General features: G+C 36.2%; 1 long non-coding RNA gene across 3 annotated transcripts in view; it reads left to right on the top strand.

Annotated features, from left to right (window-relative positions):
- Positions 1-2,635: 2,635 nt before the first annotated feature.
- The window catches only part of LOC116100585, a 41,688-nt gene continuing 24,929 nt past the window's right edge, over positions 2,636-19,394 (top strand). Inside the window, exons 1-3 of one of the 3 annotated variants that reach the window (XR_004122654.1) lie at positions 2,636-2,783; positions 3,239-3,390; positions 15,885-16,155. This is a non-coding gene — a long non-coding RNA (uncharacterized LOC116100585). Of the gene's footprint in view, positions 2,784-3,238; positions 3,391-15,884; positions 16,308-19,394 lie in introns of those variants that run through there. The other 2 variants (XR_004122653.1, XR_004122655.1) reach the window with 2 other exon arrangements.

Below are 19,394 nucleotides of genomic sequence, written 5' to 3'. Positions count from 1 at the left end.
AATTTATAAAATATTATAACAATAAAAATGAGTACTATAAAAGTTGTTTGATAGAAAACAATCAATTTAACAGTGTTAGGTAGGTACTTGTCTACAACAATACTGAAAATACATACATTTTACTCAGTATAAATTTCAAATAACTCCAAACATATTAACTGTATATTTCAAAATAATACATATTAGCTGTATACTTAAAAATAATACATCACTACTAGTATTTTCTTAAATGAACATAAATATATAAATTCTTTATGTTTGTTTGTTTTATATTTGGTAGAGTTTAAAGTCTTGGCTCTTTCTGTGGTACAAGCCAAAAATAAGGACAATTTTTAGACATTGGATTTCACTGTAATAAGGCTGTACTTCAATGACTATCAAATCACTGAAGGATTTTCCTCCATCATAGCTAAGCTGAGAGTTGACAGTTCTGCTGTGCCAAGGAATGGATGTAGGCACGATTTTTGGATACAGACTTCCTGCTATGGTCAAAACTATTTGACCTGAGTGAGTGACTTTATTCTCAGGCTCAGAGAACAGGTTACATTCATTTAAGAAATGGTGTGTATTAAGATAGTCTTTCCATAAAGTCATTCACCAACTGTTTCAATGAACAGTGGTTCTGCTTGGAGGTTGGCATAGACATTAGGTGTGGGTAAGAGTCTGGTTCATTGGCTGTGATAATTTGGAAAAGTATTCATCTCAGAGAAAGAGTAACTTGTAAAGTCCTCTTTATACAAACTTGATACAAGAGCTACAAATGTCAAGCAAAGCATTCAGTCTCACTCTTTGTTGTTCTCTTTCTTACAAGCCACCTTCCAAGTTAATTGTCTATGTCTCCCTTGGGCATATAAATACTTTTGATATATATGCGCTGTTCTGAAAACCATAGTATAGTGTAAAAACATGAAATAAACAATACTACTTACTAATAGAGAGGCTGAGATAGAAGAAGCAAGATTTCAAGACCCTTATGTAGTACACAGCAAGACACTGTGACAAACAAGCTGAAAGTGTATATAGATTGTACAATATTGGATCTATTTCTCCAATTACCAAATTAGAGAGACCATTGGATGACAATCAACAAATTTCTAATTCCTCATATTTTTGGATTTCAATCAATTAGGATATGTTGGTAATATTAATTTTCATTTTAAGATATTAAGAAAAGGTAATTGTCACTTCCTGTTGTTTTTGTTGTAAGAGGTGGAATTAGATTTGTGTGGATTTGTTGAAAGATTACTTTTTTGCTTCTTCTAGGGTGTAGTTTTGCTCCTTATGTTGATGTTTTCCATCTATTATCCTTTATAGGGCTGGATTTGTGGAAAGATATTGTGTAAATTTTGTTTTGTCATGGAATATCTTGTTTTCTCCCTCTAAGAAAATTGAGAGTTTTGCTGGGTATAATAGCCTGGGCTGGCATTTGTGTTCTTGTAGGGTTCCAGGATTTTCTAGCTTTCAAAGTCTGGTGAGAAGTCTGGTGTAATTCTGATAGGCCTGCCTTTATATGTTACTTGACCTTTTTCTCTTACTGCTTTTAAAATTCTATGTTTTTTTAGTGCATTTGAAGTTTTTATTATTATGTGACGGGAGGAATTTCTTTTCTGTTCCACTCTATTTGGAGTTCTGTAGACTTCTTGTATGTTCATGGGCATCCCTTTCTTTAGGTTGGGGAAATTTTCTTCTATACTTTTGTTGAAGATATTTACTGGCCCATTACATTGGGAGTCTTCACTCCCTTTTATACTTATTATCCTTAGGTTTGGTCTTCTCATTGCGTCCTGGATTTCCTGGATGTTTTGGGTTAGGAGCTTTTTGCTTTTTGCATTGTCTTTGACTGTTGTGTCAATGTGTTCTATGGTGTCTTCTGCCCCTGAGATTCTCTCTTCTATATCTTGTATTCTGTTGGTGATGCTTGCATCTATGACTCCTGACTTCTTTCCTAGGTGTGTATCTCTAGGGTTGTCTCTCTTTCTGATTTCTTTATTGTTTCTATTTCCATTTTTAGACTCTGGATGGTTTTGCTCATTTCCTTCACCTGTTTAATTGTGTTTTCCTGTAGTTCTTTAAGGGATTTTTGTGTTTCCTCTTTAAGAGCTTCTAACTCGTTACTTGCATTCTCCTGTATTTCTTTGAGGGTGCTATTTATGTCTTTCTTAAGGTCCTGTATCATCATGATAAGTGATTTTAGATCTGAATCTTGCGTTTCTGGTGTGATGGTGTATCCAGGACTTGCTATGGTGGAAGAGTTGGGTTCTGATGATGCCAAGTAACCTTGGTTTGTGTCATTTATTTTCTTATGCTTGCCCCCTGCCATTTGGTTATCTCTAGTGCTATCTGTCCTTGCTAAATCTGACTGGAGTCAGTCCTTCCTGTGATCCTGGTTGTATCAGAACTCCTCAGAGTGAGGCAGTCTCTATGACCCTGTGATTCTGGAATCCTATGATTCTGAGCTTGTTAGAGCCCCTGGGAGTGCAGCAGCTTCCTCTGGGTGTTGTGGGACAGGCTGCGGAGCTTGCATGCAAGGTCTGCTCCAGACACCAGCCCAGAGAGACCTGAAGGAACCCGAGCCACTCTGCTGGTGGAGTTCCTGTGTGCCTAGTCCCGCCGGTCCCAGTTACTCCCGGTGTTGGGACAGATGTGTCCTCCTCACCTCTGATCCTGAGAGTGTCAAAGCTCCTGGGAGTGGAGCTTCCTCTGTGTGTTGTGGGACTGGCTGCAGAGCTTGCGCCAGCCCCCAAAGGGCACTTTCTTAGCCTTACAGATAAGTATTAGGAAAGGTGAGCAAAATGTTATTATTTCTACTTAACATTGTACAAAGACAATTAATAAAATAAATCCAGCAAAAAGCAAAAGGCATACAGATTAGAATGAGAGGCTAGTGTATTACTTGAGGATGATAAAGTCATTAACATAGACAATCATGAGAAATTTACAAAATACTTACTAGAACTAATGTAAGTATATTAGGGGAGCAAAGGTATGAAATCAATACCAGTGGAAACCAATTGTCATCTTAGAGATTAATGAGAAGAATTGACAATGGAAGTGAGACAAGATCATCAAACTACGGGTGATTTATGGATAGCTTTAACAAGAGGTGTAGACCTGTACACTGAAAATCTTAGTGCTGCAGAGTTAAGGCAAACACAAATAAATGGAACTCTATGCAATGCTTGCATGTTGAAAAGGTCTAATATAACTAAGATATTCCTCTTCCCACTGCAATCGACAGATTCCATACAGTTTAAGAACTGTGACAGGACACCTCCTCCTCGACTGCTATCTTCTCTTCTACCTCCCACCCGTCTTTTTTTTTTCCTGAAGAAATTGGACGATTTGATGTTACAATGTGTATTGATAGATAATGTTCTTACACTAGGCAAGGTAAGTTTGAAACTGGATTAAACTGGGCAATATTTGATTCCAAAACTTTGATCAAGTTATCAAGAAAGCATTGGCAAAGTATGAATGCATTTCCTATTCACCTCCATGGGTGCTCTGATGGCTAATGGCTGATTTGATTGCTCACTTAATTGAATGAGTGTTACATATTTAATATTTCTTGTGTTTGTATATATCTGCTCATGTGCATGTCATATGAAGGTGTGTGTTTGAATGGTATATGGACATATATCTGTATGGTTTTGCCAATTCTACCCCACTTCACTATTGCGGTGAAGTGGTTTTGTTGGTTTCTTTGTTTTTGAGACACTGTTTCTTGCTGAACCTGGATGATGTTAGGCTAGACTGGAAGTTAGCAAGCCATAGTAATTCTCCCGTATTGGGACCCATTTTGCTTCCTGCTGGGGTTTTGATTGTGTGTTGGATCACACCTAGCTTTTAAGTGGCCACAGGGTTCTTAACTCTGGTTCTTAGTCTTATATTCTTAACAATTTGGTTATCATGAAAGCTCTGTGTCTACAATTTATACGACAGTTTTTCCAGAGGTGATCATGGGGGGTTCTGATCTACTGAACAGTTTACTTCATTTACAGAATCAAACCTTGAATAGAATTGTAGGGTATAGAAAATATAAAATATTGAATCTGGTGGAAGGAAAAGATTCCTTATTGTGGAGTTTTGAGGGGCTGTATCTTACCTTGGCCCTGCCCATTACTGTATAGTGGAAAGAAAGGAAAAAAGAAAGAAAGAAAGAAAGAAAGAAAGAAAGAAAGAAAGGAAGAAAGGAAGAAGCACCTAAAGAAATGTTCAACATCCGTAGTCATCAGGGAAATGCAAATCAAAACAACCCTGAGATTCCACCTCACACTACTCAGAATGGCTAGGATAAAAAACTCAGGTGGCAGCAGATACTGGAGAGGTTGTGGAGAATGAGGAACACTCCTTCATTGCTGGTGGGATTGCAAGCTGGTACAACCACTCTGGAAATCAGTTTGGCGGTTCCTTTGGAAATTGGACATAGTACTACCAGAGGTCCCAGCTATACCACTCCTGGGCATATACCCAGAAGATTCTCCAACATGTAATAAGGACACATGCTCCACTATGTTCATAGTAGCCTTATTTATAATAGCCAGAAACTAGAAACAACCCAGATGTCTCTCAACAGAGGAATGGATACAGAAAATGTGGTACATCTATACAATGGAGTACTACTCAGCTATTAAAAACAATGAATTTATGAAATTGTTAGGGAAATGGATGGACCTGGAGAATATCATCCTGAGTGAGGTAACCCAATCACAAAAGAACACATATGGTATGCATTCTCTGATAAGTGGATATTAGCCGAAAAGATCGGAATGTACAAAGTACAATCCACAAACCACAAGAAACTCGAGAAGAAGGAAGACCAAAGTGTAGATACTTCGTTCCTTTTTAAAAGGGGGACCAAAATACCCATGGAAGGAGTTGTAGAGACAAACCATGGAGCAGAGACAGAAGGAAGGACAATCCAGAGAGTGCTCTACCTGGGAATCCTTCCCATATTCAATCATCAAATCCAGACACTATTGTGGATATCAGCAAGTGCTGGCTGACAGGAGCCTGATATAGCTGTCTCCGGAGAGGCTCTGACAGTACCCAACTAATACAGAAGTAGAGGTTCACAGCTATCCATTTGACTGAGTGCAGGGTACCCAATGAAGAAGCTAGAGAAACAAGCAAAGGAGCTGAAGGGTTTGCAGCCCCTTAGGATGAACAACAATATGAACTAACTAGTACCCTCAGAGCTCCCAGGGACTAAACCTCCAACCAAAGAGTACTCATTGCTCTAGAAGCATATGTATAGCAGAAGATGGCCAAGTCGGTCATCAATGGGAGAAGAGGACCTTGGCCCTTTGAAGGTTCTATGCCCTAGTGTAGGGGAATGCCAGGGCCAGGAAGTGGCAGAGAGTGGAGTGGTGAGCAGGGGGAGGGGGATGGGAAACAGGGGATTGTTTTAGTTTTTGGTTTTTTTATTTTATTTTTTTTCTTATTTTATTTTTATTTTTTATTTTTGGAGGGGAACCTGGGAAAGGAATATTGTAAATAAAGAAAACATAAAATAAAAAGAAATAAATTTTTAAAAAAAAGAAAGAAAGAAAGAAAGAAAGAAAGAAAGAGAAAAAAAGAAAAAAGAAAGAAGGGAGGGAGGAAGGGAGAGTGGGTGGGAAGGGAGGATGGATGGATGGAGGGAGAGAAGAGGGAGGAAAGACGGAAGGAAGGAAGGAAGGAAGGATGAAAGGAAGGAAAGAAGGAAGGAAGATTTTCATAATAAATTCCAGGAAATAAACAAGTAACAGCATTATTTTTTAATGAATTTTGTCAGAACAGTTGCATACAGAGATGAATTCAAAACTCAAAAATAAATATAAAGTTAACACTAAAAAGAGATTGTATAGCAATAAACAGGAAATATTTATAGATTAGACAGAACAACATGATAAAAAAGTGTGCAAATTCAACTTCATTAGAATTAAATACAAAATTTCTCTTTGAAAAAGATCATTTAGATAATTAAAAGGCAAGTCACAAAACAAGAGAACACATTGGCAAATACATATCTGATGATACACTTTAGCCAAACAAAATCCTTACAAATAGAAAATGAGAAAATAAGAACACAAACAACTCAATATAGAATAGGCAACATCTTGAATAGACACACTGCCAAAGAAGTTGCAGAGATGGCAAATCAGCATATGAGAGGCTTCTGTGCAGCATCAGTCATCAGGGGAAAGCAAATTAAAACCATGATAGGATGTCACTGCACACACATTAGCATGCTAAAATTATAAAGGCTGATGATGCCAAATGCCAGTGAAATACAGAACAAGTGAAAGTCTCATAAATTGCTGATGGGGGTATAAATGCTACAACTATGAGGAAATTATTATGCACTTTGATTATGTTTGAGTTAACTGACAAGATGAACAAGCCATTGAGTCACTAGACACTTCTCCAAGATGAATGAAAATATAGGTGTCTGCACATAGGCTGGTGGAGGAATATTTAAAGCAGACTTTACACACACATACACACCACACTCACACACACACACACACACACACACACACACACACACACACACACGCACACACACACAAAACCCAGCTGATATCCAAGCACCAGCCAGTAAGAGACCAAATTGTGTAGTGGAATACTCTGAAGCCATGCAGCAATACAGAAAGATACTCATGACTCAGTCATTAGGGGATAAAAAATAAATAAATTAAAGCTTGGTGTTTCCAAATATAAAATCTAGAAAATGCAAAGTAATCTATTTTGATAAAAGGCACATAGGTCATCGGATGCAGGATGATGCTCTGCTCTAAGTGGTTCCTGAGATCTGAACTCAGGGCCTCGTGTTTACCCATCATATATTCTTAACCATCCAGCCTATTTTTAGCCCTGTTTCTATGATTTATATTAGAGTTTTCCTAGACATGATTATCTGTTGAGTGTTCTGATCTAATAAATAGTTTAACACAGTGATAGACACAAAGTTTGGGTAGACTGTGGAGAGGTCGTGACCTGCTAAGGGAAACAGCAGGTAGAAGCATTTTGTACATCTTTTATGTTGGTGGTGGTTTAAATAGTATATGTGTCTGTCAAATCTTATCAAATCATATACTTTAAGTTACTGCTGTTTATTATACACCTCAATGCATTTGAAATAATGGCATCATTGTTACATAGAAGTTTTCTGCAAGATTAAAAGTTTTATCTTAAAAGAAAACCCCGACAAGAAGTGAACAACGTACAATAGCTTTAGGAAGTCTCTGAAACTGATTAAATTCATTAGTACCCTCCCTACACAAGAGTATATAAACAGTAATTACTGCTTAAAGTCACTCTCTGACAAGTGAAAGATACAAAACAAAAAATGTCTCAGACTAACCCAACTGCCTGGAAGAAGCTCACATCAACTGAGCCACCAGGTAAGGACATTCTCCATCCTGTTGAGTTGACTTTGAGTTGTGCATTGTGCTTCAGGTTTCAAGGTCGGAGAGCTGTTGCCCACACTATGGTACGTTTTTGTGATGCAGCTATCTCTGCATTATTCCTGACCTTTTAAGTAACCTCTCATTCCTATTCCTCTAAGTAATCCCAATAACTCATAAGTTTACCAAGGAGAATACCACTATCATCACAACTTTGGTCTGTTTTGAGCTCCTTTTTTAAGGCGAACAGATGTGTGTGTGTGTGTGTGTGTGTGTGTGTGTGTGTTGCAGTTCCCCAAGAAATGTTGATCGCACAACAATCACTCAGAAAATAACCTACTTTGGGAAACAAACAAAATTTCAAAAGCACCATTATAAAGATGATATATGTACAACAATCAGGGACATAAAAGATATTGAATTGTTATTCTTCAGAAAATGCAGATTTAAACTACTAAAGCTAGCTTAAATTAACACCAAACTTGAACTAAATTTACCTATTGAATATGAATTATCTGACAGCCTCAAAAATTTCTAGTGGAAGTATAACATGAGTAATAAAATGTTTAACCTGTTTTGAAGATAAACCTACACTTGCCATATGAGATTTTGTTTTCTAGGTACACTGGTGAGACAAATCAAAACATACATGTATAAAACTTTATATTTAAACTTGTATAAAACCATTTATTTTATCTACATATATAGTAGCTATTTTGAAACCTCACTTATCATATTTAATTAGTACAAGCATATATATTCATTAGATAAATAAGCTACATAATGAGGATGGCTTGAAATAGTACATTATCTTATTATGAACTTCTAAATAATATTAATAGTATATGTAGTCAGAAGAGCTCACAGATTTAATAAAAATGACATGCAGCATCTATTCAGTATGGAGTCCATGTTGTAGTATTTGTGCCTGTTAGAATATATATTTCTGTCTATTTCTGAGCCAAATGAAAGGCATATTTTCTAAACAAATCACTTATGTATTTCTGTTTCATCTGAAAATGTGTGATAGAAGCTTATGACCTGGGAGAAATGGAACTTCCTTTTAAAATACCATTGCCAGAGGATTGCACTTTACAGGGAAGCTGCTTTAGTGAGATTTTCTGGGTCATTTCTCCTTCACAATTTTTGTAGTCACTTTGCTGTGTGAAACTGACTCTGACATTTATACACCAGTACTGTTTTCTGTAATGTTCCCCCAGGTAGAAATATTGTTCATTCAAAGAGACCATTAAATACAGTTCCAGGTCTCTCTCTCTCTCTCTCTCTCTCTCTCTCTCTCTCTCTCTCTCTCTCTCTCTCTTTCACACACACACACACACACACACACACATACACGCATGTGTGCTGCTTTAGTTCCTATTCTCCACTTACATTAGCCATGCCTTTGATTAATCTTTGGCTAAACTTAATGGTTTAAACTCCCCTTTTGGTTTAAGATTAAAAACTCTCCATTGAATTGGTCTTCTATAATAATAATAATAATAGCTATTATTATTATTATAGCAATAATGCAGAATTTAGCACAGAGGAAAATGGAAATGGCAGCTTACTGTATAGACCTGGCTGATCTGGAACTTGCTATGCAACCAGGCAAGCCTTGAACTCATAGAGATCCACCTGACTCTGGCTCCTCAATGCCAGGATTAAAAGTGTGCACCACCATATCCTACAACAGTTCTCTTTCTTTGAGTACTTTATTTCTAATAACTTCTTAAGTCCCTTTGAGGAGGTTCTGTCTAGAGAATGGCCTATGAGTAAGCAGCATGAAGCAGATGGATACAGAAAAACATCACAAAATCATGTGCTTACATATCTAGCATGAAAGGCTGACAAAGTCACACTGGAGTCCCCAGCTGAGAGATTTCCAGGCAGAGCAGGATGGTCCATCTGTGGATGAGCATCTGGCTTCTCATTCTTTTATACCATAAGATAAACAATTTAGAAATGTTTTGCCTTTTATCTACCATAAACTGTGCCCTGTGGGGTGTTTGTTTGTTTTGGAAACACTTTAAGTTCTTTGTTCTCCTTTATCTCTGGGTACAGGGGCCAGTCTGTCATTACAGGTTGAGAGTCTGGAAAGATGCTTGATGTGTCATATAAACAAGTTAAGTATAGAGAAAGTGAAGAAAGGGGGCATCTTCTATTCAGAGTCAATTTTCAGCAAGTTCAACAATCACATTGCAATTTACCAGTATAACTTATATTAAAGAAGATCTGAGCATTGAAGAAGAGGAAGGAGAAAAAATTGAGAAAATGCTCTCAATGGTTAGAAGCTTTATTAATAAATTCCAGTAATTATCATTTGGTAGATTTTTCTCTAGTGGCAGGTAATAGGAGATGGGCAAAGCTTGTTAAATTACAGGAAGAAAATTTTAGTATCAAGCACTTATAGTTATGAGGGTGAAGTTTCTGCCTCCAATGTTGACTGTTGAAATCCCTTATGTTTTTTTACATGAAAACATGTAACAGGGATTTCTTTTTTTAGATGATAATGAAATTGTATCATCTCTCCCTTTCTCCTTTGCCTTCCAAATCTTCCCATATTCACCTTCTTGCTCTTCTCCAAATTCATGGCTTCTTTCTATATTAAATTTGTTGCACACATATGTCACACATATACATATTTATGCACATACACACATACATGCACACACATATACATACATACACATATATACACACATACACACAGTCACATATCTACATGTATACACATACATACATATACTCATACATATATATACACATATATAACACAAACACACATGTCACATACACATACACACATATACAAACACACACATATGCACACATGTCATATACACATACATATACAAACACACACATACACAAAAATACATATGCATACACTTGCACATATATGTACACATACACACACATACTTATGCATACACAATTCATTCATTTGTTTGTTTATTTGAGATAAGACTCCCTAGAAAGCACAAGAAAGAACGGGCTTTAACCAGACAAGGCTGGCCACTCTTCCAGGTAAGAGCATACTTTGCTTGTTCCGAGCTTCAGAGGCCTCAGCTGCCATGTTAAAACATTCAAGTACAGAGAAATATGATCATGCACCACATACTACAGCAACATATTCACATGTCAGATAATAAGAACTGGAGATCTCCAGTGTGACTGTGAGCATCTTCACAATAAAATTAACTTTGCTTAGACAGGTATTTCTTGGGAAGTTATCCTCCAAGCTCCTCTTTCTTCATTCACAGAACTGAAGTTGCCCGAAAATGTCACACCTGTGCTGAACATTCTGCAGACTAATTGACTGATTACAACTTCTGTGAAGGTTGGAATGGGTCAGACTAAGAACCAAAACTATGTTTTGCTCTCTTTGGCCCCTTAATAGACATTCATTGCCTATCTCTATGTTTTCATCCATTATTAATTTTCTTTCTAAAATTATAATTTTTTGATATTTTCATTTGTGTGTGTGTGGTGCATGAAATATGTATGCATGCCGTATAAATGGGGCGGCATATGTGCCATGGTGCACATATGAGGGTCAGAGGACAACTTTAGGTTTGGGTCCTTGGTTCCCAGTTTATTTGAGACAAGGTCGCTTGTTGTCCACTGCTGTATATGATAGACTGGCTTCCAACCAACCATTCTCCTGGTTCTGCTTCTCATCTTCCCAAGGGAGTGTACTGGAGTTAAAAATGCATGTGCTCCTCTGTTCAGGTTTAGACATGGGTTCTGGGGATCCAATACAGATCAACAGGCTTGTGCAGCCAACGTTTCTCAGATCCTCAGCATCCTTTTAAATATCAGGGAAAACCTTTGCAATGAATGCATTCTTAGCAGACCACAAATACTCACCATCTTAAGAATGTCATCATGTAGCTGCTAAGACCCACCAAGAGATTTTTTCATTTTCTGTTACCTGCCTAACTAATACTCACATGGATGTATGTGGAAAATTCCTTGATTTACTAAACATTTGTTCTTTATTATCAGATGTTTATTTTATCTTATTTTGGTATCTTTGTTTATTTTTTATTAAGTTATTTTATTTTCCTACGTTCCAAAAGTTGCTATCTTTTCCCGGTCCCCCCTCCTAAAGTGCTTCACTCCATCTTTCTCCCTCTTTGCCCCACCCACCCACTCTCACATCACCTCACACATACCCCAGAACCCCCCTTTCCTGGGGCATCAAGTCTCTATAGGATTATTTTATAAACCACCTCCGGAGTGAACATTCTGTTTCAGGGAGCCTGAATCAGTGTTCCCCAACCATAGTCATGTATAAGTTTGCTTTCAATATTGGCTCATTTAGCTTCACATATCTAAAACATTGTAAGAAATCATGTTCTGTATTGCATTGTACAGCAACATAGTAAGATGCCTGTCATTGTGAAAATCTCAGAAGACAGTGCATGCTTTATGATGCTAAATCCACATTTTGTTAGTAGTAAGGTACCTATGAATTTTTGCTAACTTCTTCAGTCTTGTTGTCCACAATCATGTCACCATAATGATGTTGTTGATGTTGTTGTTTTTAAATAACAGATGCTAATTCTTCATGGTTTGTGCCTGAAATTACAAGATAGATATATATTTTACATTTTAGTAGTTTAAGAATAACTATCCAAAATTGACCAAAGTGGTTTGGTTTGATGATGGGATTGACTGAAGCAAAACCCGACATGACAAGTAAGATTTAATTCACATGGTCATAAGACAGTGATTAGGTTGGGGGCTTTGTAACGCCATTGACTGCAGCAGTGGCCATGGGTTCAACAGCATAGTATTTTCCCTAGGTCTCAGTGTGAATTTGAGAAGCCATGACTCATTAAGTTGTTCCTGTCAGCATTTTTAACTCTGTTTTTCATCTCTCATAGATTCCTTCTTACCAGGGCCAATGAGCCATGTAACTTCAGATTTATTTGCCATAAAAGAATAGTCTGAAAACCAGAACTACAAAGAGGTTGGGTGTCTCTGAGTCTGAGAGGTCTTCCTGCTTGTTTATCAAGTTACTAGTTAACCATGAACAACCACAGTTTCATGGGTCATCTGAAACTACATACAAAACCAGTGCTGCTGTAATTGTCAAGATTTCTTTGGCCCCATGTTCCTTATCCATCTCCTTTGCTACAGTTAGCAATTTGTTCTAGTCATTACTTTGGTTCTGTATCAATAAGTGTTCAAGTGATAAGACTGAACTAAAGCTAACTCTGTATATAGTTTATACATTTTGATTTTATCTAAAAACTGAACTGCAACCTAGCTTGATAGCTAAATGTGACCAAGTCTCAGCCAATCACAAGAGTCCATCTGTTTAAATCTTACTCAAATTAGACAGGCATATGTCAAAGTTACCAGTGGGATTTTCTCTGTATCTTTTTTTTTATGTATGGAAATTCCTTTTACCTAGTTATAAATATGAACACCTTTGTTACAGAATAGATATTCTAAAGCATTTTTTATTGAAAATGTTACATCTATAGCTTTATGTCTATAGCTTTGGGTCATGACTGCAAGGCTGCATATCTGAATACTGAGGTCCTGAAAGGTGTGTCAACATTAAAAATTCTATGACTGCACAATGATCTATCAAAATCAAAATCAAAAGCACAATAAGTCCAAGGAGTTTGTGGCAGCATTCCTCTGAGTTGTACCATGTGCTGTCACACAGACTTCTCTCTTTAATCACACAGTATGGGCCCATTGCACTGTGATGTTTTTAGTGTTTATGTGAAGTGTTCTACTTCCTGAAATACCAAATATTAAGTCAAAGTTATTATTCATATTAATATAATTAAGAAAATGAATCTCATTAATATGTAAATTGAATTAGTATCTAATAAATGATATATATCAAAGATTGTTTTAAAATAAATTCATTCATCAATTATTATCAGCAACATTATGATTTGCATATCTCTATTCTATATACCTGTATATGAAGTATGTAAAATTTTCTTGAATTAATTGGGATGGTGAGTTGAAAAGTTGTACAAGCCCCATTCTAGACTGTTATCTAAGTCATCTATTAACAATTAAAGTGGTCAGGATCTAGAAAAGGAGGCTTGGTGTAATTTTGTCTTTTAGCACCAGGCTTCCTTTGATACCTTTTCTGTATGCTGGATCTGTTCCATAAACCCTGAGTCTGGTTTGACAGGTTCTGTGGCCTGTAGTCATCCTCCAGAAGTGGCTTATTGGTCTGAATTCCACTGATAAATTTGACCTATTTTTTTACTATTCCTGCCTATAGATACTTAGGAACCCCATTAGTATGCCTGACATCAGAGAACTTACATCACAGATAATTTATTTTCTTTTCTAAGTATGGTTAATTCTGTCCATACTATTCCCCTGTGGTAGGAGAAGATTCTTCTTCTATTTTCAGAGCCTCTGGGCATTTCCTTAGAGTTGTTTCAAGTCCGAGCATAGAATTTGTGGTGTGAAAGCCTCCCCCTAATTCCTAACCTCATCAAAGGCAAATAGCCAACAGGATAGGATGTTAATTATTACTAACAGATTATTAATTTAGCTACTGCAGTTAGTGATGCATATTCACAAATTAATCACAAAAGTTAACATTAATTTTAAAACAATGCTGATTTTGGTCTAAAAATTTATTTTCTAAAATACAAACCCAATGATAACTTCAAGATATGACTGCTTCCAAGTGTGTTCAACTATGAATGTAGCCTAACATAAAACTGTAAATTTAGTTAAAATGTTATGAGATATAGTTTGCAATTTCTGGTTCATGACTGTGAGTTTTTTAGATGACATCTCTTTATAGTGTCAAAAGGTGTGACATGTGTGATAGGCAATAGTTTTGACAAGCATCATTGCTTTATTTTAAACATCTATGGCAATGAGAAGTAGAATGATTCTTCCAAGTTACTGTATCTAGAGATACAAATTTACCTTAATTAAATAACATAGAAGCCACATTAACTTATATATAATCTTATATACCTTATAATCTTATATGTAAAGATTAGCTTTTATTTATTCACATATTAATTAATATTTACCTGAAATTAAAAATAATATGAGAAAGAGGCACTTAAATATATGATACAAGAGTTCAGCTTGTTCAATCTCCAATACCCTCCATACACATACAAATGATGTAAATTTATGATGTTTATAATAAAATTGTATCTAGGAAGCAAGCAATTAGCTACATCTCAACTTAATATAGCCTAATTCTTTTTTATCTTTGTAATAATAAGTCAGAGTAATACAATGACAAGAAAGATCTCATCTGCCACCACAAGAACAGAAAATGAGTGCTTAAGAATCAACTTGACAAACCTTATACAGTGGTTAGAAAGGGAAATGAATAACTTTTTGAGACATATAAAAGACACAAACCTCATCTTAAAACTGAATAAATAACAAGCTCACTGAAACTTTAGGAATGAATTTTATCTATAAATAGAAGTGTATCAGGGCTGGAGAAATAACTTAAAGGTTAAGAGTAGTTGCAACTCTTGCCAAAGTCCTGAATTCAGTTCCTAAAGCTGTTGTTAGGAGGCTCACAAGAGCATGTAATTCCAACTCCAGTAGGCCAGATGTCTTCCTCTGGCCTTCATGCACATTTTGCCCACAGATATGCATAGACACAAAATTAAACATAACAATCATATTTTAAGGAATATATTTATGATATCAAAATCAATTGAATTAAGTAAATGAAGGGATAGTGGGTTTACCACATACCATGATATTACAAAATTATGCAAATGTAATTTTATACTTAGAATTTCAGCTCATTGAGATTAAGCACTTGTAAGAATTATTGTTTAAAGGGTCGTAGATAAAGAGAAGATATTAATACAAAGAACCCATTGAATAAGTAACAAAATGAAGCAAGCAATTCCTTCTTGAAGGACAAAGTATTCTACAATTCTGAAATTTGAGAAAGAAAAAAATAAATGAAAATTGTTTACATGAAAAATATTTAATATTCTTAGTCCTCAGGGAAATTCAAATAAATGAAAATTGTTTACATGAAAAATATTTAATATCCTTAGTCCTCAGGGAAATTAAAATTAAAATTTCATATGGGAAATGTTAGAAAAGTATGGGTTCATGAGAAAGAAGATGAGCCCATCACCACGAAGTCTGGTTAAGGCTCTTGCCAGCTCTATGTGACTCAAAAACAGCAGCAGAGTTAGTAACATAGTTTGTGAAGCTTGCTGACTCAATAAGCTTGCTTACTGAGCTTGCATCACTTCATATGTAGATATTCTACTTTTAAAAATCAATGAGTCCAATTTAAGGTGTGTGTGTGTGTGTGTGTGTGTGTGTGTGTGTGTGTGTGTGTGTGTGTGTGTGTGTTCTTTGGTTAGGCTTCAATCCTATTGGCAATTTTCTGTGAATTTTCACAAGCAAGAGTACTTAATTTGTCAGAGTTAAGATACTCTGTCTTCCCATATCCCATGAGCTAGTTTACCCTATGAATTTTAATCCTGTCAGGTGTTGCTCAGGAATCTTCTGGACTTCTCACTTAAATTCTTCTGCAGCCCTTTGAAGACAATTGTTTCAAACCCTACCAAAATGGATAATGCATCTACAGAATGACAATCAAGAAGACTCATGGCTCCAGGAGCATGCATATACCAGAGGATTGTCAAGTCAGTTATCAATGGGAGGAGAGGACCTTGACCCTGTGAAGTTTCTATGCCCCATTGTAGGGGAATGCCAGGGCCAGTAAGCAGGAGGGGGTGAGATGGTGATTAGGTGGAAGGTAGAGGGAACAGGTGATTGTTTTAGTGTTTTGTTTATTTTATTTTATTTTTTTGGAGGGGAACCTGGGAAAGGAGATATTGTAAATAAAGAAAACATCTAATAAAGAAACAGAAGAAGAACTACTCTTTGAGAAGCCCACATCCTTCTCAGGTATGTATTATTTTCTTTCTAAGTGACCCTTGTGTCTCTTAACTCTTAATTAATTAACTATAAATTAAAATGTACATACATTATGTATTACCATTCATTCATAAAACATGAAATTATGAAGTTTGTAGATATATGTAGTCCTCCTCAAGGAAAATTCTCTTTATATCAAACAGAAACCATTATAGAAAAACACAGCCAATGAATATGCAGAGCTGTGGAGCCCAGTCCCTACTGACACATCTACAACATAATTTCTCTGCCTAGGCTCAAGAATCATTGAAGAAGAAGAAGTTTGCTGTAAGGTTGTATTTCCTAGAAAGGTCAGAAGCTACACACATGAAGTTTCATCTACATGGTTGTTCAAACATGACTTGAACAAAGACAGTATCAGTAGACATGCTAACACAAGGCAGAAAGTTCAGAAACATGAACCTTAGAAGAGCTCTAGGCAACTAAGGCATGCTGGGAGCAGAATGAACAACTGGTTTTCTGAAACCCAATGGTCAGCCTTGAAACATACTTGAACAACTAACATGAGATGGAGTGATACAGGTTGTACTTATGTATTAGGAACACAGGCATAAACACACAGCCATACACACACACACACACACACACACACACACACACACACACACACACACGAACTTTATTCAAATCCATAATGAGGAATTTCCATCATTTGCAGGAAAGCTGATAGAAATGGAGCTCACCACATTAAGACACAAAAACCAAATATTCATGCTTCCTCTCCTATGTGGGAATGGACATAAAATACTCATTTGAGAAATGGAATGGGATTATTGGGCCAGTGACTGGAGGCACAGGAGACAATTGCAATGAGTGATTATAGTCAAAGCAAATGTTGTATTTCATTTTTAAAAATGACATTTTGAAACAAAACAATATACACCAATAAATAAAATGGACATATTACATTAAAAAATTAGTTGATGGGACAACCAGAAATTTATTTGGAAAAACTGAAAGAATATGACCTTATACCTTATACTAATATAAATATGAAATATTTATTAAGAGATAAAATACATGTACACACAAAGCACCTGAAGGGAACAGTAAGACATTTTGCATTGTATTAAAATGCTTACTGTACACAAAATGGTACATCAGAGTCAGAGGGGTCAATGCATTGGAAAATATATAATATGCTGAAATGTAGTTATCAGCATATTTAAAACATATTTAAAGACACTTAGGGTTCTGGGGAGATGACTTAACAACTAAAGCAATCAAACTCAAGAATAAAGGTCTGATTTTTTATCTCAAGCATTTACAAAACAGCAATATATACCAGCACTTGCCTGAAATTCCAACACCGAACAGGTTGAGGCAGAAACCCTGGACTTTGCAGGACAGTCAGTAAAGCCTAATCAGCAAGCTTTAGGTTCAGTGACAGAGCTTGGCTTAGAAAACTATGGTCAAAAGTGATTGAGGAAGATTCTCAGTGTCCAATACTCAGATACTCCACATACATACACACATGCATAAACAATCATTGGTACACATAAATACACACACACACACACACACATACACACACACAAAGACTATCATGAATCACCAATAAATAGTAAAAATATCGAGTTAGAAAAGTAAGCAGTGTATATAGAATATGAAGAAAATAAGTTTGTATAGTGATAGATATACAAATATGTTCATGTGTGTGTTCATATATAAATTAAACACTGTACTAAGAAAATAAAATTAAAATATAGATTTCACTGACTGGAAAATTCTTAAAAGAGTAGAAATAATAATGTAAGAATACATATGTATGGACATCTCTCTATTTTCGTACTTGGAGAAAACTTTGGAATCATTTTGCCTTTTATGTGCAATTTGGCACTATATATCAAAACATTAAACTCCATTTCTGCTTTAGAAACTTACTGTAAGAAAAAGGTTGTATAAATTTGAGCAAAACAGTTGTTCACTGTAACATGTTTATAATAAAATAGTTATGTCCAAATGACAAGTGTAAGCTATTAAATAACTAAATCGCTATGATTGAAAAAATAGCATCATACAACATAGCTATAGGAAATGATTTAGGACTGGGAACATAGCTCAGGTGGTTCAATTACCAACTTGTATAAGGATGTAAATTTAAAAATTGGATACTGCTGTACATGCTTGAAACCAAACAATTAAGTTAACAAATGTGATGGTAGGAAGATATTATAGATAAAACATGAAATAATAGATTATTTTAGAAGATACTGTGACCTGAAATTTCTTTTAAAAAGTTTCCTTTTATTATATACAGTTATGCATGTCTGTATCTGTGTGAGGGGCATGTACTTGCATTTGTATACAGTCAAAGCCAGAGGAGATGAATTCCCTGGAACTGGATTTACAAGCATTTATGATCCACCTGCTGTGATCTGAGAACTGAGCTTGGGTTCTCTCTGAGACCTCATGAAACTGAAAAGCTCCTGTGTGGCAAAGGACATTGAGACAAGCATCATGCCAGAGAATGGGGAAAGATTTTTACTAATTACATGTCTTAAAGAAGTCTAATATCCAAAATACATAAAGAACTCAAAAACAGGATATCAAGAAAAGAAATAATTCCTGTGGATGCTGGGAAGTGTTTGCTGAAGGAAGCCTGATATGGCTGAGAGGCTCTGCCAGAGCCTGACAAATACAGAAGCAGAAGCTTGCAACCAACCATTGGACTGAGTTCTGGGGTCTCTGATGAAGGAGTTGGAGAAGGGACTGAAGGAACTTAGGTGGTTTACATCCCCATGGAGTGAGCAACAGTGTCAACAGGCCAGACTCCCCAGAATTCCCAGGGACTGGACCACCAACCAAAGAATATACATGGAGCAAACCTGGTGCTGGCCACATATGAGGCAGAGGATAATCTTGTTGGACATCAGTGGAAGGAGAGGCCCTTAGGCCTAAGGGTGTCTGATGTTCCAGTGTAGGGGAATGCCAGTGTCAGAGGAAGGGAGTGGGTGGGTGGGAGAATACCCTCATAGAGGGTAAGGGGAAAGGAAATGGGATAGGGGGGATCTGAAGGAGAGACCTGGAAAGGGGAAAACATTTGAAATGTAAATA

Source organism: Mastomys coucha, unplaced genomic scaffold (assembly GCF_008632895.1).
Source record: "Mastomys coucha isolate ucsf_1 unplaced genomic scaffold, UCSF_Mcou_1 pScaffold21, whole genome shotgun sequence".
Lineage (NCBI taxonomy): Eukaryota > Metazoa > Chordata > Mammalia > Rodentia > Muridae > Mastomys > Mastomys coucha.
This window is presented reverse-complemented; position numbering and strand designations above follow the sequence as displayed.